Here is a 25272-nt window from a genome sequence, read left to right as displayed (position 1 = left end):
ATTACACTGGCTCACTCACCCTTCAAACCGGAACACAACAATATCAAGTATTGCTGTTTTGCGGTAGAATATCTGATGAGTGGGTGGTACCTACCCAGACGAGCTTGCACAAAGCCCTACCACCAGTGCAAACACCAGTACAAAACCTGTATATACAGAATAGTATTTACGCTACAATTGATTGCAATACCAAAATAAACAATAAGATAAATTCATGAAAGTAAAAGTCATGGAATATAATGAGAAAGAAATTGTTGTTGCGCAATTTTTGTGTATATGTTTATATATCTATACAAATATTAAAAATGCTAAAGTAAATCGGTCTGTTTGAATGTCTGTATGTTACTCTGCCACAGCTAAACCACTGAACCGAATGATGAAATTTGGTATGAAGCAAGCCTGAATACCAAGGAAGGCCCTTCCCCCTCCCCGGCCGTTACCCCTCCCTGCCTAACACGCAGGCGAATACTAAATTACACTTCACTCACAAAATTGGCGGATTTCTTAATATACGAAGGCAAACTTTGTAAGGCGGAAGGAATTATTTACCCCAACCAATACAGTTTTTATAACACTTGAATGAAGATTCATTCCTAATTTTATTATATTATATTTTTAGTTTTCTACAAACTATAACGATTTAGTTCAGCATAAGCATTTGGAAATCTGCCAGACCAGAAGGATGTTTCACGCATATGTGAACATAACTAAAATGGCGTCTTAAGTTTCACCATTTCTCGGTATAGAGATCCTGTTCCCTGCCGTCATCTGTTGGACAGAATTTGCTTTGTTAAACGCTTAACTCGTAAAGCGTTTTGATTTCAATCAATTTGCACAGTTTCGCCTCCAAAGATATCATGCTTTCTAAATCTTCACGCTTCGCGCTTTAGAGTGTAACAGCTAACGAAATTCGATATTCGCGTGAAGGCAAGTCGGATTTTACTTTAATTAGTCGTGGATTATTTAATTACATTTTCTAAAGTCTGAGAATATTAAATAATGTAGGACATTGGAATGGCTTATGTATAATAATAGCATGGTTAGATTTTAACGTCGACTCTACGTGAATATGTGTGGAACACGTGAATCTTAACGTAAGACTGCGGTTAGACGTCCGGACAAGCAATGACCATTAGCAGCAATAGTAGCAAGTATAGTAGTAATAAGTATTAAATACTAATGTTTGTATTTACTTCTCCAATAAGTACGTCGTGTCGAAAACGGTGTTTATACGTCTCTTAGGGAAAATTTCTCAAGAGAGAACGAGACGAGAACGAACTTTGCCCAGCAGTTGGACATTTACATCAAACTCTGATTTTCAAAAAGTCAAAACAACTCTTACAATATATGTGTTTACTGGTGGTAAGGGTCAGTGCAAACTCGTTGGTGTCGGAACCACCCACTCATCAGATATTCTACCACCAACCAGCAATACTTAGTATTGTTGTGTTCCGGTTTGAACGGAGAGCCAGTGTAACAGGCACAAGGAACATAACAAGATAGTTCCCTAGGCTGATGGCACACTGACAAAGCAAGAAATGGTTAATATTTCTTACAGCGCCAATGTTTATGGGCGTTGTTGTAACAAAAAACGATGTAAGTACATATTATATTTGTATCCTCAACATCAAAACTTTTTCCATAAACTAGATTTACTTACAAGAAAATACACTACACACACTGCACTATTACACTACACTGATGTCACTTAACAGCGCAATGTCAGTCGACGTTATCACATTACACACTACATCACATCATCAAATAAACAGTAGCAATTAAAGGAAACGTGAAAAACAATTTGTATTTAAGCCGGCGATTGCAATACGGCAGCCTTATCAGCTGATCGAATAAGTGCGAATTCGATTCATTGATTACTTGTAATCAATCGTATTAATCTATTTATCAGATAACATTAAATATTTCAAGCGATACGTGTGTGTGTGTAAAATTAACAAGGTTTGCAACAATGCAATCATTCTTCGAATTGAGTGAACAATTTTATATGTGGTATGTAGGCGATATATGTACCACCTATGTACTTGCAAAGATTGGCTATTTATATTGGTCCCAATTTGTAGGGTAAGTTGTCCCATAGTTCTCAGCTCATAGACTATATATTTAATTATATCTATGTATGTATGTTTCTATTACGAATAAATGTTTTCTTTCAATGTATGTGTAAGTATCACATTTATTATATTTTATGTAATCATATAGTAAAACATAGCAATCAGGATCGAACATGACAATAGACAACCTGACCATCTATTGAGTCCTAAAAAATATTTATAGCTATGTAAATATTTAATTGCTCAATAGCTTATTTCCACGTCGTTTAAAAAACTATATTACAATCCTTTTTGGTTATGCTGGGAGACATTTTCTTCGATTTTTAAGACAATCTATATTCGAAAAAGTGAAGTGGTTTCGTATATTAGATTGTATTTTAATTAAACGAGCTAATCACAAGGACTACGAGTCCGATTTGATTTTATTTTTGTCTTAGATAGTCCAATTATTATAAAAGTTTATAGTCTATACAATTCATGTTACTACCTGAAAGATCGGTAACCATAATCCTCGATCAAACTGTAGGCTTACTTACTCAGTACCTACTTCCCTTACTGTGTTTGAAACATGATTTTTTTTAGTATAGGTAGGAGGACGAGCATAAGGGCCAACTGATGGTAAGTGGTCACCAACGCCCATAGACATTGGCATTGTAAGAAATTTTAACCATCACTTACACCGCCAAAGCGCCTTCAACCTTGGGAACTAAGATGTTACGTCCCTTGTGACCGCAATTACACTGGCTCTCTCACCCTTCAAACCGGAATACAACAATACCAAGTACTGCTGTTTTGCGGTATAATATCTGATGAGTGGGTGGTACCTACCCAGACGAGCTTGCAAAAAGCTCTACCACCAGTAAAACACGTTCAATCTAAATTTAACACGAATGAAACCGCGAAGCACAGCTAGATTGAATAATAAGATTAAATAATAGAATAAAGATTGATGGATACATATGTCACGTGGAATTTCATCTGTCACATGCTTGTTTTAAAAGCGTTCTATGACTTACGATATCATTTAGAAACAAATTAAGCAACTGTAAACTTAATCGTGCTTACCAGGATTTGAATTAAATTCCTCCGTTAAAAGTCCACATGTTTTATCTACTGATCCAAGTAGTGTCTATTGTTAATTATTACCCAATAATATTTTTTTAAAAGTTTTATATGTAAGTAAAATGGGTAGACAGTGTCTCTAACACAGGTAATGGACACTGGATAGGATGCGCGTGCGCACGTAACGGAACCGGCTGCACTGACCTTGAACGCACGTTCTAGAATTTGTTACGATTTCATTTATGTCACATGGGTGTTAGTATATTTTAGAATTGCATCGAATATGGAAGATTACATAAAACAGTTTTAATATAAGGAAATTATAACTTAAAATTAATTTTGCAACCGTGCAATTCATGACTTATGACGTCATGTAGCCTGAGTCAGCCATGACACTACTCATTTGACAATATCGATATTAAGGACTTTGATATTAAGTAGTCACAAAATAAAACAACACTATTTGAGGTTCGACGTAGCCGGAAAGAAATTATTAGGCACTAGTTCATCTCGTCATGTCTTTGCTAAGCAACAAAATCGAAAACCTAAATTAAAATACAAGAATTACAATAAAGACAATTTAAAAAGTGTAAAAGAATTTTAAAAATAGAATATTTTCTATTTGTCAGTCACACTTCACTGTCTTGGAGGTCGAATCAATAATACAAGTACGACCTTAGGATATAGCAGGCAATACAAAGTGTTTGCACGTACAGCAAACGTCTGTTGAGCAATAGAGTACACTCAAGGAGAAAATATTCAAATGACGATTTTTGTTTTGTCATATTATTTACTTCGGAATTTTTAATAAAGCAAGAAGGTTTAATGCTCGGCATTAAAATTGTTTCCTTTGTCATGGTCGATTATTATAATGTACCGTTCAATTTACGGTAACATTATTCCGTTGGTCTTGACATTTAAAAAAAAGAAAGGAATTAATTATGTTTTAATAAAAATAAGTGTAAATAATGTAAAAATATGATAATTATAATTTTATGTTTATTTTTAAATAGAAAACTCAGGATAAGGTGGTCTCTCTTTAAACTAATTTCACGGCTAAATGTAGTTCCGCTTAAACTGGTAGCATTCATATTGATAGAATGCACAATACCATAAATATAGTTTTAGATATCGATCGGTATAATAAAATAATACAAGTAATATAATATGAATGACATAAAATTTGACAATAAATTTTGTTTTTTTTTTTTAAATGATACCTCGACAGACAAATCGACAAAAAAAATACTTAAAAATTTGGCGGTGCAATTGAAACTTCTGTAAATATATGTATGTACATTATTTGAGGTTAGTCACTATTGATACTTAGCCACGTTTAACATATTATATACATCAAGATTCCGAACGAATTTGTTTATAAATATTAAGAATCTATATATTCATAAGTACACACCTAAATAAAAAAGAATATAAAAACTTGGAAATTATCGTTTTAACATAATATAATTAAAGAATAAATCAATATGAATAACATCTTGTATTATAAACTTGTTCTATGTAACCATGAACTATACGGAGTGAATGTTATTTTTATTATTATACAATACTAGTATATTCAAGATAACATATATCTATCAGCCTTGAAAGATCACTAATACAAACGTTGGAAAAATTTAGCTGCTAAATCTATTTAGAAATAGTACAAATTATTCACTGGTGGTAGGGCTTTGTGCAAGCTCGTCTGGGTAGGTACCACCCACTCATCAGATATTCTACCGCAAAACAGCAATACTTGATATTGTTGTGTTCCGGTTTGAAGGGTGAGTGAGTGAGTAATTACAGGCACAAGGGACATAAAATCTTAGTTCCCAAGGTTGGTGGCTCATTGGCTATAAGCGATGGTTGACATTTCTTACAATGCCAATGTCTAAGGGCGTTTGGTGACCACTTACCATCAGGTGGCCCATATGCTCGTCCGCCTTCCTATTCTATAAAAAAATAAAATAACAACATAAACATTACCACGGAACTATTTTGTCGTTGTGGTTGTTTTGTTATGTTTTCCAAGTTTCGTTACAACTTATCAAAGAGTAAATATTGAGTTTCTTGCCGGTTTCTCTCAGTAGAATCTACATTTCGAACCGGTTGTAGGCCTACACTATATGTGGATCGAGTACCCTTATAAGCTTACTTGAAATATTATTTGATTTGATTTAAGCAACGAAAGTACATATAAAACTATACATATATTTATAATGTACATAGATACATATATTTTATATAAACAGATCTATTTGTTTTTGCTTTTAGCAACATATAAAACCTTTTGTATACAAAATAAATTGTTCAAAGAAAAGTAATTGTCACATTATTGTATAAATAGTCATTACATTTGATAGTACATAATTATTGAAACCAATTATAAACACCGTATGGATTGGAAGCATTCTTGCTAAGGCAGGAAGGTCAAAGGAAGTCGCCGAATGACGGGGTTGGCGGGGGTGAATTCGTTCATCGAGGTAGCTGTTCATGTGGGTAGATATACCAAATTACAGACCAATTGCTTTTATCACTTTCAGGACGTCATACGGACCAAGCCCCTCTGGGTAGGTACCACCCACTCGTTAGATATCTTCCGCTAAACAGCAATACTTTTGCGTGCCGGTTTGGATTGTGAGTGAGCCAGAGTAACTACAGGGACATAAAATCTTATTTTTCAAGGTTGGTGGTGCAATTGCGATGTAAGTTATGGTTAAAATTTCTTAAATGGCCAATGTCTATGGGCGGTGGTGACATCAGGAGGCTCATTTGCTCATCCGCTATTACTATCTATTTTATATATAAAAATAATAATAACTTTAACACTTCCATATGTAGTTTACATAACCTTTGCTTTGTAATTTGGGCTGTCAGTGTCTTGATATTGATATTTTCTCAAGACTATGTAGTTGATATATTTTTTTAAATAAGACTGCGTGTCATATTTATTGTCATAAGTTCTTTAAACACTCATCATCATTAAACGATTCAAAATTTGAATCGGAATAATCTCATGGGTCATCTATTTTATGCGTAAGATTGGCAGTATATTTTGCGCTCCAATACCGCAGAAAAAAGAGAAAAAAAGGGGCTAAATGTATTAAGTGACAGCGTAGACTTATTTAATAACATTACACGCACACATACACATTGTAATATAAATATTGCAAACCGAAAAAATGTTGTAACAAGATTTATAAAAAATTGTATATTAATCCCACTAAGAGCGCTTCTTATGAAAAGTTTAATAATATTATGTGTTAAAGAACACATTATTTTTATGAGATTAAATCCATCTTGCTTATAATATTATAATGCTATTAAAAGCAACATAACTCTTTAACCATTACCCACTGACCCTATTAAATTGTATTTTTCCCGTTTCTTATAAAATGTAATTCTACGTTACAAAAAGCAGACATACCGACATTTTTATAGCACTAATAAGATGTATGAACTTATTGACCGACTGACCGAGAGACTCCATGTCAATAAACAAGAACGGCCATGTTGGAAAACCTGATGGTGTTCGAATTTCGAATCAATGTCAAGACTCAAGAGTTTGCCGCGTAGCCAGGACAACAATTTAAAATGTTATTGGTATTCGTTTAATGTATGGGTAGTATTAAACCTGTTTGGTGCGTTTTTTATAAGATAAATGATATGTTACACAGACATAAAATCGAAATAAAACCATGTAGGTATATATTTCGTTACGTGGTTAGTGTAGTACTTGTGTGAAATAAAAACTATAAATCTTTAAAAGTGTTTAATGCGGTATAGTGTCTCCAAAATCATGTATCATTTTTTGTGTGATATTGGAAGCTATGTAGAAACAAAAAAAAGAAATTTGTATAAATTTAATCGAAACTAATCATAAAAAATAAACTAAAACTTAATCTTATTAAATATAAATACTGTAAAAGTATATGTAAAAAATTAAAAAAAATGTTCTGTGACATCCCTGGTGGGGATCGAACCCACGACCTTTGGATTAGAAGTCCAACGCGCTATCCTCTGCGCCACAGGGACTATAAGCGATCAGTTGAAAATACTCTTTAGATGCTATGCTTCATACATGTTTGAATAACAATTAAATTATTATTTATACACAATTTAAAGATTACATTTTCGATAATTATTTAAAACCTTTGTGAATAGAGGTCAATTCTTTCATGTTTAGAACACAGGAGCAACATGTATCTATAATATCTATACTAGGACAAACTCTGCGTCTCCTCGTTTCGCACTTATGTGTGCAGATGACGTCATACATATTTAAAGTTCTAATTTTAAATTACAGATAGTGTATTATTATTTTTTACATAAATAATTTTAAATTAAGAGCTCGTTCAGTAAAACGATTACGTCGGATCTTGATAAAATATATAAAATTAAAAGACACGCTTGCGACGAGCATGCATGCATAACTTGAACCAATTAATGTTAGATAGTCGTTGGTATTTTGAATAAAGAAATGGTACTCATATTTTTTTTTCTGTATCTACGATCGCAAAACATTCTGCCGATGTAGCATAGAAATAATTTTACTTTTTATTCCCGACATAGTCAATAAAAGTAACTATAATTATAAATAAAACAATAGTAAAAATAGAAATACATTAATGTTCGATCTAAGAAGGTTGATAGTTTCGCGTAATTTGTTGGTACATGTTACTAGCGAAATACAACAAATTGGTATGTCTAAACCGTCAAGTGGTGTTTGAACCACAAGCGGGTGGCATTTTAAGGGTGGGACGAAATCAACCCGATGCCGTCATTTTGAAGTAATTTTTTGTTTATTAGTTCAACCGAAGTGTTCAGGCTAGAAAAATACCACAAAACATACTTACCTATTTCGAACTTGTATGTTTGTCTTATTTAGAACAAGAAATGTGTACCAAGTTTATAACATAATTACAAACAAACGGCCTCCATAAAATTATATTGTATAGAAGATATGATTGTTCAAAAACATTCGTAAAAACATGTTATCTGAAAGAAATCTAGGTCATATTTACTAAAAAAAATTCTTATCAGTTTGATATTTTGCTCTTGATATTTTTATGATACATATCGTATGTACATTAACAGCCGGTGAATGTCCCATCGCTGGACTAAGACTTCCTCTGCTTTTTTTAGGAGAAAATTTGAAGCTTACTTTCCGTTATTCCACGCTGCTCCAATGCGGGTTGGTGGAATACACATGTGGCAGAATTTCAGTGAAATTAGACACATGCAGGTTTCCTCACGATGTTTTCCTTCATCTTTGTTAAGCGAACCGTTGTTAATTGTTAAGCGAAATAAAATACACAAAACATTAGTTTTATAAAAGCACTTTTAAATCATCATGTTACAATGTGAAATTAAACGTAAAGCTGCCACCGGTTCGGAATGTAGATTCTATTGAGAAGAACCGGCAAGAAACTCAATAGTTACACTTTTTACCAATTTACATAAAAAGAATTTAGTATTTATCATAGATGAAAATCAACGAACGAAACCTACTCCACGCTTTTTTATCATCTATATAGAATTGTATCGCGTAACTTAAATACTAATAGGGTAAGCTGAAAATAACTTTGCAATCGTATTGTAGAAACGAATACCGTACCGTGTAAGGATGTTTTGAACTATATTAGTCAATGTATGTTTTTTGTCACTAATCATAGATAAAAGGAGTCCATAGACAATTTTGTACTTTTTAAATGTTTTGACATATCTGTAACAAAAATATTATTTATTAAAAATAATATCGTTATATATTTGTGCCAGTTAGATATACTTTTGCGTTATATCTTATTGATGTATTTTTGCGTTATGCGTTTTCACACAATGAGAACGTAAAAAAATGACCTTCACATTCGATGAATTAATAAATTAATTAAAAAGTTTCAATTCTATGACAATCGTATATTACCATATTTTGACTGACTCGTTGGCCTAGTGCCTAGTTCTTTCTGAAAGAAAAATTCTTAGTAGCTACCCGGAGTCTGCTGAAATTGTGTATACTCCTGTGCCTAAAGTACATAAAGTCATTGGTTCTGTGCCTGAACTCTTTCCGGTCGTGTCGGATCGCCATCCCATCGGGTTATGTGAGTGAGGGAAAGTGAGTGCCTATGTATGCGTACACACTATTGCACTATAATATGTCATGCGCAATAGGCAGCCGTTGCCGTAATTGATCAGGAGGACATCATTTCCTCGTTCAAAAATTAACTAAAATTGATTAAGATAAATTTTATAGTGAATAAGTTTTTAGAAAAAAGGTTTAACATAACAAAACCTCCTTCCGCAATTGTAATGTGGTTGAAACTGTTTTAATAAATTTGACCTGTATGATGTATTCAACAAAGAATGGATCTAACGTAATCTCGAAATACAATTTTACCTGGCATACATAAAAATAATTTTATTTTGCAGACGTATTGAGAATGTGCTCGCCGGTTCTATCCATCCAGGATTCGAACCCGCGACTATGAGTTACGATTCACGTGTTTTCACCACTAGTCATCTTTTCACTGGTGGTAGAGCTTTGTGCAAACTCGTCTGGGTAGATACCACCCACTCATCAGATATTTTACCGCAAAACAGCAGAACTTGGTATTGTTGTGTTCCGGTTTGAAGGGTGAGTGAGCCAGTGCAATTATATGCACAAGAGACATAACATCTTAGTTCCCTAGGTTGGTGGCGCATTGGTGATGTAAGCGATGGTTAACATTTATTATATTTATATGTCTATTCTATGTAAAAAAAAGTTCTCTCGATCAATTTCGAAATGTCGATCGTTTTTTAAATTATCTTTTTTATTTGACAATATTGTTTGTCTGTTTTAATAATTTAAATTTTGTCATAAGTTTTTCTTTGTAAAATTCCAGACGATATGATAATTTAAAATACCTCAACTATCTATTGCTTTATTCTAGACATAAAAAAAAAAACATTTGAATGGGTTACAAAGATATGCTAGAAACTGGTTCCTTTCTGCGTTCTGCAAGTTCTCACAAAGACTAAGGCTGAAGACGTACAGAATATGAGCTAATCGAAAGAGAATAAAAGCTAGGGCATATAGAGTTGTAGAGCAAATTATTTTCAATATTTAATAGACAGTATTTACGACCAATATAAATATTTTATGCAACTTAAAAATTCAATATTTTTATTTCTTATTGGTATTTGTTTTTGTTTCTTACACAACGGGCAAGGCAATGGCCGAAGAGCTTTCCAGCTAAGAGAGGACCCAACCAAAATTAATATCATTTTAATCTGCACTAGACGGCATAAGAAAGCGTATGCCATCTGAAGCGAATAATTGCAACATTTAAGAGTAAATAGGTATATCCGTAAGACAGTTTTTCACGGGTGAGATAACGAAGTGAGACCTTACAGAACAGCCGGCAAGTAACTCTACTTTATAATCATTATAATTAAACTCGTATTTGCACAGTGACTGTCAATCTGTTTTAACATATCATAGGTTTATTTTAAACATTTTTATAAGAATTAATTTTAATTTAATCCTAATTCAGGTGTATTCTTAATTATGTTGTCACATCATACAACAATCAATAACTAACAACTACTGTCTGTCTAAAAAAAGAAATTACTCAAGTCGAATGTATTCATTCCTTTGAAATACCGAATTCGATTTTTTAAACAATAACACACTATCATTACCTTAATACTAATTACCTCCAAGTTGACGAAAGTTAAATTCGCCGAAATAAAAAGCGACAGACCCGCTGGTGGGCCCTGATGCATTTTTTTGTACGAACATGGCGTACTGTGAAGTTCAAGGATACATCCAGTCACTTGTTTACTGAGCGGAACATTGCGGTTAATAATTCGTTTTAATTTATCATAAAAAAGTAGGTAAATTATACGTAGCGTACTGTTTTAAAAGATGGGCAGTTCGTACTGGTTACTGCTTACGACTTTGCGTTTAATTTGCTCAATGCTTTAAAACTTTAGAGGATCTTGGAAAAAATATGATACTTAGTGGCTCGTCTGGGTACCACTCATCAGATATTTTTGCACGGCATTACTTAGTATTGTTGTGTTCCAGTTTGAAGGGTGAGTGAGCCAGTGTAACAGACATGAGAGTATAACATTTGAGTTCTCAAAGTTTGTAGAGCATTGGCGATGTAAAGGATAATAATAGCCTTTATTTAACAATCTTGATATTAAAAAAAAACAGTATGAACTACTAATAAATATATATCTAACAATAAAATCAGACCGTACATACACATATACCTCAGGCTTTTTTAAACTGGGAATAAAAACGTAATATTTACTGCGGTTTAATAATGTAATCCAAGTAAATCTAATTTATAATTGTGATGTTTGTTTAAAGCGAGCAAGTCGAGTTCAAGGATATAGGAAACCGGTCAAGTGCAAGACTGTTGTGAGTTTGTGAGCTACCTCAGTATCTCGACCGTGATAAACCATTTATATGTATAAAAATAACTGGATAATAGCTTTATGATGTAATTAAATAAGTGAAGAGAAACAACGTAACGAACGGTGATATTTTAATTCAATATGGCGGGTAAAGTCTGCCATATAATGTGAAAACTCGGAATATTTTAATGCACTTCTAGATTTTTCTAGAAATTTAACAATTAAGGCTTTACCCTGATGAACGATCGCGTAATCAAATAAAACCACAATGGCTTATCTTAATCTCGAATTATTTGTAATATACTTAACAAATAACTTTAAAATACATTTGCATGATATATATTACTACTACCAAATAATAAAGATTGCACAGGAAGTACTTCATCTACGATAATCTTGAAAGTTTGAGAGAATCTATTGCCACCTTTAAATTAAAACTACGTACCTCCTTAGTGAGGCTCTACATTGCAAAGTTACTACAAAATTTTAATATATTTATGTATTTGTCGAACGATACTTAGTTAATCAAAATTGTGACTTTTTCATAATTTATATATAACATTATATATATTATATAGTTGTAATCGTATGACGAGTTAATGTTGTAAATCGTTAAGAAGTACGTCATCCCACAATATATATTTTATATAGTATTGAGTGAAGGATGGAAAATCACAAGGGTTTAAATTAAAACGCGCGTTACATTTATTATCAAAATTCATTAAAATTTTCTTGACACAAGCAGATATATGTATTAAAATTAAAACATGCATGTTCAATGTGCTACTTATTGTTTTTAGTGATAAAAATCATCGGATTTTCTTTTTTTTAAAGCCATATCTCTATTTATTTTACTTTTCTTTAGTATAATAGGCCACGGTTATGATAGAGTCTAAAATACTACACCAAGGTTTTCGTTCTCTTTTCTCGTTATGAAAGCATACGTTTAAAAAAATACAAAATACGATTTTTTTATTTGTGTTTACAAGACACAGATACAGATACTGCAAAAATTATTTTATTAAAAAAAAAAATATCAGTTTAACATTTTTATTATTAGGATATCAATTATCCTTTATTTCAGTAAAATAATTTTGAATTTTTGATATTGTAAACACAGCTATCAAGCTCTTAATCAGTTTTTTTTTGTAAGATTTTTCTTTACGTAAAAATATTGGTATTATTTCAAATGAAAACGACTCGCTAATTTTCAATAATTACTTTAACAAAAACATGTACAGATAAAAAAATCCAAAAATTATCTAAACTAACGTATTATTGGAAAATAACTAGGTATGTACATAAAAATGTAATTAAACTAAATGTATATGTAATTTTTCATATAAAATATTAGGTAAAAATTATTGTTGTTAAATAATAAAGCTGATGATAACATCGTTCAAATAAATATTCGAAACGCAAATTCAAATACTTAAAACTTACCATAATTTTAAAAGCCAAAAAGAAAAAACTCACAAGCACTAACTGATAGTTTATAGTCTGTTGTATTTCGTGTATACTTTATTTGATTACGAATCGCGTTACCATAGCAACGGGTCAAGTCAGACGGTAAACGCATGCGCACTGCGGGCCGTACGCGGTCACACTGCCGGTTTTCGCGCCATCGCCAGCAAACCGGCACAACTTAACTTCTATTGTATATGAATGATAAAAACAAAAGAGATCCAACGCACAGACACATTTAAAAAATATATAATTAAATGAAATTCATAATATTTAAATAGTAAAACAAATTGAGTTGATCGTAAAGTGAAAATTTGTATCATATGACTGTGATAATTGATAAAATTCTTATTCGATTAGTTTTTTAACTAGAAATAGTTATTTAATTAAACCACATTCACCTAATATTTGTCTTTGCGTTAAAGTTTCATAAAAAAGAGGTTGCCACTTATTAAAAAAAAATACCAATAAACTACTCATTTGTACGAATTTATGTCCAATTGTGTTAATAGACGATATAAGTCGATTGAATGGAATAACTTTTCTCTGCTGATTTTTTTTATGTCTAAAACAAAATATAAGGACCCAACTAGACGCTGCCCGCGACTTGGTCCGCGTTTTAGGGTGTGGTTAGATACTATGAAGAGTGGGCTGTACCTACCCAGGTGGGCTTGCACAAAGCTCTAACAAGTAAATTATGTTTTAAATTGATACAACCATTTAGCAAGGCCGACGTTGTATAAATAATTATTTTCATAAAAATAATAAATGTATACAAAAAAATTGCAGAAAAGGTTTTTATTTAATATAATTTCATACCTACATAATTGACACTATTATGAGCGTATTAGTTTAAGTGAGGAAATCAACCTAATTATTATAAAAATCATCATAATTATAATACTTCGGTTGTTTTCTCGCTTTTGCATAAAGCGGTTCATTTGATCGTGCGCATCAAATGACGTTCCTTCCGCGATTATTCCGGAAAGGTATTTTGTGCTGCGACTTAGAAGGCTTCCTAACTTAGACACTAGTAATAACTCATTATTACTAGTGTCTAAGTTAGGAAGTAATCGAAGAACAATCGAGATCGAATTCGATAACCGAATATCGATAATAATAATCGATATATTTACCGATTATTTCTATAATAAAATTTCGTATAGTATAACTTTAAAACTGATGAAAAATTAAACACGTAAAGCTTATTATATACTACATGATTACACACGTGTAAATAACAGAAGCGCTATAAGTATTAATAAACGCCAGGTAGTATTATTTTTTACTGATTTGACACATTCCTGACATAGTTTTTTTTATTTGATATTTTTAAGGAGCCTTTAAAGGCAGCCTATATGTCGGCTCCGTCGCTACACGCTAAATTAAATAAAAAAGGCTCAAAAACTAAGACAACTCAATTTTACTGGTGGTAGGGCTTTGTGCAAGCTCGTCTGGGTAGGTACCACCCACTCTTCAGATATTCTACCGCAAAACAGCAATACTTGATATTGTTGTGTTCCGGTTTGAAGGGTGAGTGAGCCAGTGTAATTACAGGCACAAGGGACATAAAATCTTAGTTCCCAAGGTTGGTGGCGCATTGGATATGTAAGCGATGGTTGACATTTCTTACAATGCCAATGTCTAAGAGCGTTGGTGACCACTTACCATCAGGTGGCCCATATGCTCGTCCGCCTTCCTTTTCTATAAAAAAAAAAAAAAAAAATTTGAGAGAATCACTAACAAATTCATATACATTAAAAAACCTGACATAGAGTTATTAGGTTACTTGCCGGTTCTTCTCGGTATTTGGCGATTTACGATAAAATTAATCTTATAAAATGACGATTCAAAAGTTTTCGTTTGTCTATTTGAATAAAGTATGTGCAATTCATATTTTGATTTTTAATAAACCAAATCTTTCGTTTGGTATTTAAAATATCGAATTAAATTTTAATATTCTATTGTACTTAAGAAAACAGTCATCTTTGTTTTAACTAAATAGTTTTATAGGTTATTATAAAACTTTTGGGTGGTATGACATAATATTATGATACTTTTAGCTTCATCTTAGTTCAAAGGACTTTAGCTCTTTAAACATCTTTGTATATAATGTACAGTGTTAATCAAATGAGACAACGCCGTTTGGTGGGACAAAGTTATTACTTTTTTTTTTTAATTTACATGGAATAACCACTATAAATAATTCTAAGAATTTATTAAAAATAGATAATTCAATTGAAATTTTAAAATACCTAGTAAAATAAACTCAAAAAAAGTGACAAGTCTAGTTTTCTACCCGCTCGACGCTGGGAATTTTTTTCAATAAAAAATGGGACCACCCCTGCTATTCAACCGGTTCGATAAAAAGATTTAAGTTTAAAGGGCTCACAATCGGCGATGATATCGAACACATGAAATCTCAGATGTCCTTGCCCGGTTTCGATCTTCAATCTTCGGTGTGTTCTTACCACTGGGTTACTCAGTTTCAGCTAATGTTCATTCTTGAATAATTATTTATGAACGCTTTCATGCTGATGTTGTACTAGTTTAAAAAAATACATATATAAGAAGTTCAAGATAATTTAATTAAAAAATAATGGTGTTCCTATCTCAATGATACTGTGTAAAGTATGTTATGAATGATTCAACCCACGTCATATCAACTTAACTTACTTTTTTAAGCGTATTTTAACTATAAGAGTCGCTTCAGACGTCATAAAATCTGACAATTCACAGTTCATTTTGATTGGGTTATATCCGACCGATTTCAAATCCTTGGGTAGCCAGACTCACGTATGTCATTATGGTAACTAAGCAACCGATGCTATCGCCCAAAATCATCTAGGAATGTGAAAATTATAGGTTCGAACTTGACTCCTTGGCTTCTTGGGCATTTGTTATCTACACCCTGAACACAAGATAATATAAATATTAGAAATAAAAAAAAAACATTCACAACAAGGAACGAAGAAAAGGTTACAGTCTGCGGGGGCCCTAACGATGAGTATACTAGTTCAACAGGTCTGCCTCGTACGTGGCCTTGAGAACACTATGACGGTCATAGTGTTCTCAAGGCAAGAGCTCTGTGACGTTCGTTTTATATATTAAAACGTAATCATTACTCATACTTCATAAATACAAGATATAATTAAAAATAGTGTTTTGGATTCGATATTGATACATGATACTCGAAACATTACAGATAAATCAGCTTCGAGACGTTTCTGCATTGGTAGTAATACTATTGGTATAGACTAAATTCGGAATGAACCAGCTTACACTAGATACTAAGTGCCTCGAAATCTCGCATTATAAGTGTAATACCATTTTGATTCTTCTCTACGGTATATATTATATAACAAAACATATACGCAAAAAACACCGTCACAATGAATATGAGTATATTTAAGAAAATTAATTAATAATATTAATTATTGTAAAGCACATCATTTGGGCAATATATTGCAATGTGTATGTGCAGTGAGCAAGTCGCATTAAACACGATGCGTCCTAAACGCTTCAGCGATGTATTACCTGTCATTATTTTTATTAGTATTTCGATACTTGGCAGTAATAATAATTTATATATATATTTCTTAAAAGCTTTTATGTTACTTTTCCTATTATAACAGTCAATTATTAAATTAACATGCAACTAATCCATTGAGATGAAACTTTTCAACCACTTGGTGATAGTAACCGTATATCCTACAAGGTTTTAATATTCATATTTGTTGTTAGGGTTTTGTGCAAGCGCATTTGAATAGGTACTATCCACTCATCGGTATAACACCCACTCACATATTCTGCCGCCAAACAGCAAAACTTAGTTCTGGTTTGAAGGGCAAGTATGTCAATGATAACAACTATACCAGTAAAACATCTCAATTTTCAAGGTTGGTGATGACTTGTCGATGAAAGAGATGATAAATATTTCTGACAGTGCCAACGTCTATAGGCAATTGTGACCATTTACCATCAGAAAATACTAAAAGTATATTATTAAGAATTATTTATTTATTCCGGATAAATCCATATATCATGAATTTAATCGTCCTGTAAATAATAGTAGGGTTGCTAGTAAACTATTTCAAGTATATTATGTAAAGTTTTTATTTAACGTATCTTTTAAACAGTCATATACTATAAAAAAAACTATTTATTTATTAGCTTGTTCAACATTTCATCGTTGTTTATGGACAAATTAATAAACAATAGACAAGCGATAAAGAAGGTTCCTCTTTAGCGTGGGAGGAACGACTTTCGTGTTAAATAACTGTTTTGAGATTTTTATGTCAAGTTATCTTTATAAATAATTGGAGACAGATACGGATATTGGCCCAAAGTCCAAAGCAAGATTTGACTGAAATAAAATACAAAAAACGCTGGTGATAGGGCTTGCAAGTGGGTCCGACTGGGTGGACACCAAACTGTTCAACTGGGGAATTGTTATGTGTAAACTTCACAATGACATCATGGCGGCTCATTAATAGTGTAAGCCTTGGTTTACAGTTTCTATACTTCTTACATTGTAAGCCTCTACGGGCGAAGGGAGTCATTTGCTCGTATGCTTTCCTAAAATAATATATCTAATTAAAATTACGTTTATTTATTATGTTTTATTAGAGCTGTTCTGCTGCTGACACTGCTCTACAGCTGCTTCACCTGTATGATCTACTCCGTGCGAGATCGAGATGCTTTATTCACTTTAACTGAAAATTTATATTACTTTATCCGAATCCGATCCGATGGGTCATCCATCTGGACGAAGACGAGATCGTCTCTATCAATTGCAAATTGCAAAAAAAGTCTGTTCCTGCAACAAAATAAAAAAAAAATATTTCTATTAAATAGTATACACAGTTCTGAGAGGCAAGACTCATTATATTTGTACTAAGTTCTAAATAAATAAGTGAGCAAGCTCGTGGGCTCAGCAGGTCGTGACTAATAGAAAAAAGAAACCGAACAATTTCGATGCGCCTACACATGTACGTACACAAAACAACGTCGTAACTTCCCTACATTCTATACTATGGGTATAGTGTTGCATTTTTTATATATCGAATATCTTTTATGTAAAACGATACAAACTATTCAGCCAAGACATTTCACATAAAATATATATTCAAATTATGGTGTCTAAAATTTCAATTATATATTTTCTTTGTTATTTTTTTTTTGTTTAGTTTCAACATACAGCTTATAAAATAAGCTATGTTTTATTTTATATTATGAAGGCAGACTAGGAATTAGAAAATTGCTGCAAATATTATTGTTATGTTCCGATTTACATCTTATTTACAGCAGCATAATAAGAGATTGCACTGCTCATTTTCATAAAGGCAGGAAGGTTTTTTTGCCTATATGAATGTTATTGTTATCGATGTTGTATAACATCGTTTAGTTGTATATAAATTATCATTCCTTAGGGTCTATCAAAAATATATATATTATTACTAGCTTTCGCCGGCGTGCTTAGGGCAGGGGGTTAGGTGTTAAATATAAAGAGTTGTACCACAATATAATGAGTTTATAATATTGTATCTTTATATAGAAATCATTAGCCCTTATGACGCATGCCTAAATGCCGAATTTAAATAGTCACTTATGATTACAATTAAAGTGAATTTTAATAGGATGTAAAAGCGACTAATAAAACTCGTTATTCAAGATTTATTATTTCAACATTTGTTCCTGTAAATATTTATACAATCGTCAGCCTTCGATAATGAGAGCAGGGAACAAAAAAATTGGTTTTACTTTCGTATTTCGCTGCCGAATCGGATGGTCACGAATTTTGTTAGAACGAGAAGCACGTATACAAGTTACTTCAAGTGTGAGTGCGTAAGATAATTCAGGTTATACCACTCACGAGCCTTCCCACGGTGTTTTGTTATGATATGCTTTAAAGTACCGAACGTACGCCATTACCTTTGATAATTACTATAGCGAGTTTAAGCAACGATAAGACAAATTAACATAATTTTACGACATCTCCAAACTCATAACCACCTTAATTTAGTTCATTATGTTATCAAGAAAGTCTTACTTCTTGGTAATTCTTGCTTCCTTTCTTATTATAATGTTTTTAAATATGGCAATAATTATATTGAAGTATGAAATAAAAAATTAAATCAATCTATTTTTTTAAAGAAAAATTGTATAAGGTTATAATTTTTTTTTGAGGAGAAGGTTTGGAGCTTATTTCACCACGCTGCTCCAATGCGGGTTGGTGGAATACACATGTGGCAGAATTTCGATGAAATTAGACACATACAGGTTTTCTTACGATGTTTTCCTTCACCGAAAAGCACGAGATGAATTATAAACAGAAATTAAGCACACGTTCTTATCACTGGGCCATCTCGACTTTGTTTTATTTTAATATTAATAAAATAGACAAATTATTTGAAGTAAGATAAAAACTTTCAAATATCGAACTACAATCTATATATCTAAATACTTAAGTAGCAGCCTGTGACTCGTCTCACTGCTGGGCTAAGGCCTCACATCCTTTTTTTTTTGAGGAGACGGTATTGAACTTATTCCACCACGCTGCTCCAATGCGGATTGGTTCACACGGGTATTCCTAGAAACATGCTGGTTTCCTCAAGATTTTTCCTTCACCCTCAAGCACGAGATGAAGATTAAGCACATGAAAATTCAGTAGTGCTTACCCGGGTTTGAACCCACGATCATCGATTATGATTCACGCTTACATAATCAGTTGTAACCACTGGGCCATCTCGGCTTGAATGAAAACTCGTTCGAAGTATATCTTAAGCTGTGTTAGTATTAGCTTAAAATGACTTATAATGTATACTCCAATATAAACACAAAGACAAATAAAGTCAGTCGAGTAGCTTTTTCTTCTGTGTTTGTCAACCGATTTTCTTTTTTTGTTTGGCGAGCTTTAGTGTTATAAATTAAAAAAAAAAGGAAATAAGAGCAATAAAAAAAATTCATGTGTTCTCAAATTATTAATAATGAATTTATTTCTGGTACGCAACACATTTGAGAATTATATTAGTTATTCTTTAATCGTAACTACGTATGTTATTTTTCTGCTCTCTCCCTTTCTCTTTCCTACCCTCTCTTTTCACCCTCTCCGGTAGATAATCTTTATGTTTTTCTATTTCACTTTTATTTACCTATTCATTCATTTCTTGTTCCATACTTAATTTGAATATTTTCTTAATTTAAAATGCATCAATCCATTCTGACATGGAATACATTTAAATTTTGGCCATCATCCTCAAGAAACTAGTTAACTGCGCGGGAGACATATATGTATGTATATATATAACACTAAATTGTGCGCGCAACATAGAGAGTTCACTTGGCACTCTCTAGTCCCTCACTTTCATATTCCCATAGGACTGTTAAACCTACAACAAACAACAACAACAAAGTTTTTAATTTCAGGCTGCTACTGAAAATTCTCGACAGAAAAAACCAATAACTTTTTACAGGCCTTACCCGGAACTTGAAGTTACTAAGCCAACAAGACTTTGGAGTATTTTATACATAAGGTTTTGTCATAGTTGTAGGTTGGTAGCCCTAGTCATGTCAGTCGTCAGACACGCCATGTTACCGTCATACCGCTCGGTCTCTATGAATGCATGCAAAATTTTACCAACCGTTATGTATGATAACATCGACACGGTAAACGATCGTGGGACTGGAAAAGCGATTGACAGAAGACGAATACAAAGATGGACAGAATATTATTAAGTTAACCACGTTATGAGCCGAGATGGCCTAGTGGTTAGAACGCGTGAATCTTAACCGATGATCGTGGGTTCAAACCCGGTCAAGCACCACTGAATATTCATGTGCTTAATTTGTGTTTATAATTCATCTCGTGCTTGGCGGTGAAGGAAAACATCGTGATGTAACGTGCATGTGTCTAATTTCATTGAAATTCTGCCACATGTGTATTCTACCAACCCGCATTGAAGCAGCGTGGTGGAATAAGCTCCAAACCTTCTCCTCAAAATGGAGAGAAGGCCTTAGCCCAGAAGTGTTACATTAATCGGCTGTTACTGTACTGTAATCACGTTATGAATGGAAAATTATTTAATTTAACGTAAATAGCGATAAATTTTATAATTATTTTATAATCGATTTTATTTCCTCGGTTTTCAAGGGTCTGATCTGAGTGTCACAGCATTAATTTTCATTTTAGTAAATTAATGTGAAATGAATCTTTAGGTTCAGCTGTGTTCCTGTATGAGAATACAGCTATCCCATTTTAACACAACTCTTATGAAAAAGAAAGCCAGCAGCTTGGAATATTTAAGAGTTTGTAAGCCATGGGTATCGAAAGGGACGACCGTGTAACCGTAAAGGTCTGACATATATTATTTTTTGGTGTTATAAATGTTTTGAACTACGTATAATGTTAATTATTGTAAATGAATAGCCAGGGGATAAACATCTTATCATTTCGGTTTCGATTCGAATTCTGTAAGTGTATGTATTGTTGGTGTTAATATTGAATAAATAAATAAATAACTCATTTTATAATGTCCTGCCTTGAACTCGCAAACGACGGTTTACGTGTTCTAACCACTGGGCCACCTTAGGCATCACGGCTTAGCTTAGCTTTAACCTACATTAAAAAATAATACTGTTACTAAAAAAACGAAAACCGTGAGTACTTAACCATTTATTTTATAGTATCCGTTATAAAACTGGTTTATTTGAACCAAAAACAACCGAAAAAAAAAATCGATAATTGGACCAAAATCACGGTAAAAAGAAAAAAATATACTAATTATTAACGTTTTATCACCAATCTATTTATATAATGTTAAAAAATACCATGGAAAACCAGATTTATACCAAAAGAGATTTATCTATACGTAATCAATTTTGTCACGCCCCGAATTTAATTATGGGAAATATTTTTACAACAACACGTACCCAGAGGCTCTAAGCTATAAATAATAGCTGTTAAATAGCTCTTAATAATAAGACAATAAAGCTCAAAATGTCATATAAAATGAGTGTCAAATCACTGCTATGTAGATTAAATGAAGTATAGATCTGAAACCAAAGCTTTATATAAATTTTTGGGTGTTTTTTTTTTTCTGTGACTAGGTATGTCAATGTCTTCGTTGATTGTTAATCGATTTTAATTTTTGTTTTTTACTGAAATGTCGATTGCAAATACTACGGAAAATCTCTAACTTCAGTTTATACATTTTCGAAAAAAAAATCAAATTAACAAAAATAGAAACTGACTACAAAAGTTTAACATCATTAAAATTTTTATAAGATTAAACGGCCTTTAAATGTCCCACAAATGTGCTCAGGTTATCCTTTTGTAGAGAAAGTGGTAGCAAATTCCATCACGCTGTTCCAATAATTCCAATACGGATCGGTGGATACACATGTGAAAGATTTTTATTCGACACGTGCAGTTTTCCTCACGACAAAACACATGAAACAAACAAACAATGTATTTTATTTATTTTCATATTAAACATCTGTTCAACTATTCTTTGATATGATGATGTTACAAAGATTTTTTAAAGCTTTTTCGACCATTAAATTGATAGACCTCACAAATTGTAGTACAGGGCCCTTGTCGTTACTCAGTTATGCTAGGAATGGAGGCAGCTGGGTGAAAGAAATGATTGACTAGCTGTAGTAATGGGAGTTAGATTGAGTTTGATTATAATAAAATGGCGACTTAATCGACGATAACACACCCCGGGATAGTCGCCTCCGGACATTTATTAATTATAATCGTAAATTGTACTTCAATAACTCTATCATTACAGGGTTTTATCTTATTCATTAACCTGGACTAGATAATCGATATGTATTTTTTTTATTCATTAATAAAGCTTGTTGGCGAATAAGCGCTCAGATATATTTTTCATGCAATGTATTAGCGTTACATACGGTACATAACACAAAGGTATCATATTAATTTACTTCTTATATGATCTGCGATCATAACTTTTGTTTTGTTGATACTGGTTTATAAAAAAAAAGAAAAAAAATATAGTGATATTTAAGTATATATATGAATATACTAATCGCAGTTATAGCCCGAGTATAATTTATTTTATTTTTTTATAGAATAGGAAGGTGGACGAGCATATGGGCCACCTGATGGTAAGTGGTCACCAAACGCCCTTAGACATTGGCATTGTAAGAAATGTCAACAATCGCTTATAGCCGATGCGCCACCAACCTTGGGAACTAAGATTTTATGTCCCTTGTGCCTGTAATTACACTGGCTCACTCACCCTTCAAACCGGAACACAACAATATCAAGTATTGCTGTTTTGCGGTAGAATATCTGATGAGTGGGTGGTACCTACCCAGACGAGCTTGCACAAAGCCCTACCACCAGTATTTATAAATATTTGTGTTTCTGGTTGGAATAGGTTATACAACAAAAATTCATTTAAATTATTAGCTCAATGGGATATTAAATTAACAAAACTATGAAGTGTAAAGATGAAGTCATATGGGTCTTCAAATAGCGCCTTATAAAGGCCATCGTTACATTTTGAGGGACCATTTTACAATAACATCTTCAAGGCAAGTCGACCTTCTCTCAAGACATACATATAATGAAAATTTATATTACAGTTCTACCAACTTAAAAATTTATAAATACTTGGGCCTAATATCTAAAATATTAAAAAAAAAAATACAGAAATTATCTACAAATCAAAAACAATGGAAATTACAAAAGTCGATAGGTATTTCTTTTTTCTATATCAATCTGGCCTATATAATCCATCAAGATAAAATAAAATGTTCAAAATTTTTAGTAGTTTAGTAGATGATGTCCCAGTACATGCTGAGGCCGTCGGCATTACATAAACAAACTTCATTTTCCCACGGTAAGAGTACAGAGCGCCATGTACTAATTAGAGTGACCACACTTCTTTAAATGGTTTTCTTTCCCGAGCAAGTTCATTAATTGTTATAACTTCAACAATAAATAAATAAGTGAAATATTGTTATTGTGTAATGAAGATGTTATTTGAATTTAGAATTCACAAAACGTTATTGAGCAAAAGCAATAAGCGATGTTACTATAAGCATAATTATATTTAGCACCTACCTATAATAAGCATGCTCGTTCATATAAATATACGCTTGTTGATAGATATATTATTTATATTAAAAATTCATCACCATCATATTCAACCCACATTAATCCACTGCTGACATACACATAGGACTCCTCTCAGGCGCGCCAAATATCAGTCCTGTGCTAATCGCATACATTGAGTACCCGCCATTTTGCTAAAATAGCGGATACTCAGTGGCGGTATGCGATTAAATATTCAAATAAATAAAATTCATACAAATTAAAATTAAAAATGATGGCGACTAGGACGGAATAAACGTTAAGTTGATTGTTTGAATTTCGAAACTAAGCAAAAATCAATAAATACAATAAAGCAATATAAGGTACAATAACCTACCAATAGCTAACTCATATTGCAATATGTTATTTATTCACAGGAGTATTGTTTACAGTTAATTTTTGGCTCATTCTAGTTTGCTTTTGAACTGTTTTTATGGTTACCTTACTGATTACGATCTTACGTATCGGTGCCGACTCATCTCGTATAAATCTCAGTCTGAGTTGTTAGTGATGTTCAAACATGAAATAACTTCTTGTTTCTTACTCTATATGACAAAAAGATTAGTATTTATTATATTGAAGATTTTGTCTGCTATTTTGAAATAGCAACCTTTATGATATATATATTTTTAATCTGTCCTTTCACAGGAAAATGAGTCGTTTTGCAAGTAGTGATGTAGACTACTTCTAATATTATTAAATTCATCAGTCCAAAGCCGAGAGTAATCAGTTAAAATGCCAAAATATGTCATAAATGAAACGTAAATAAGCTTTAAATTATTATTAGATGAATTTAAGCCACAATAATGAGACAGTTCTTACAGAACTGTAAATAAATACATATTTTTGACATTGACAAATTAAATAAATATAAGTGTAGGTACAAAACCAAAACAATACTAGACTAGTATTACGTGACTCATAAGTTAGTAATAAGTTAGTAGTAGTTAATTCTTTATTTTTAGAAATTCTTTGAAGAATTCAGAAATTAATAAAATGATTACAATTATTTAAGTAGTAAAAAAAGCAGTTTTACTGGTGGTAGGGCTTTGCGTAAGCTCGTCTGGGTAGGTACCACCCTCTCATCGGATATTCTATCGCAAAACAGCAGTATTGTCGTGTTTTGGTTTGAAGGGTGAGTGA

General features: G+C 32.4%; 1 protein-coding gene and 1 non-coding gene across 3 annotated transcripts in view; both read right to left on the bottom strand.

Annotated features, from left to right (window-relative positions):
• LOC126777557 (prion-like-(Q/N-rich) domain-bearing protein 25) overlaps positions 1-13132 on the bottom strand; it is a 38348-nt gene extending 25216 nt beyond the window's left edge. The window contains exon 1 of one of the 2 annotated variants that reach the window (XM_050500620.1): positions 12981-13132. The gene's annotated coding sequence lies outside the window, so the exon portion shown is untranslated. Of the gene's footprint in view, positions 1-1660; positions 1797-12980 lie in introns of those variants that run through there. The other variant, XM_050500628.1, reaches the window with a different exon arrangement.
• Positions 7094-7166, bottom strand: Trnar-ucu (transfer RNA arginine (anticodon UCU)). Its single transcript has one exon. It is a non-coding gene; the product is annotated as a tRNA-Arg (tRNA).
• Positions 13133-25272: the final 12140 nt, after the last annotated feature.

The sequence above is a fragment of the Nymphalis io genome, chromosome 2 (assembly GCF_905147045.1).
Source record: "Nymphalis io chromosome 2, ilAglIoxx1.1, whole genome shotgun sequence".
NCBI classification, from domain to species: Eukaryota; Metazoa; Arthropoda; class Insecta; order Lepidoptera; family Nymphalidae; genus Nymphalis; species Nymphalis io.
The sequence above is the reverse complement of the archived record's forward strand: the minus strand, read 5'-3'. Positions and strand labels throughout refer to the sequence as shown.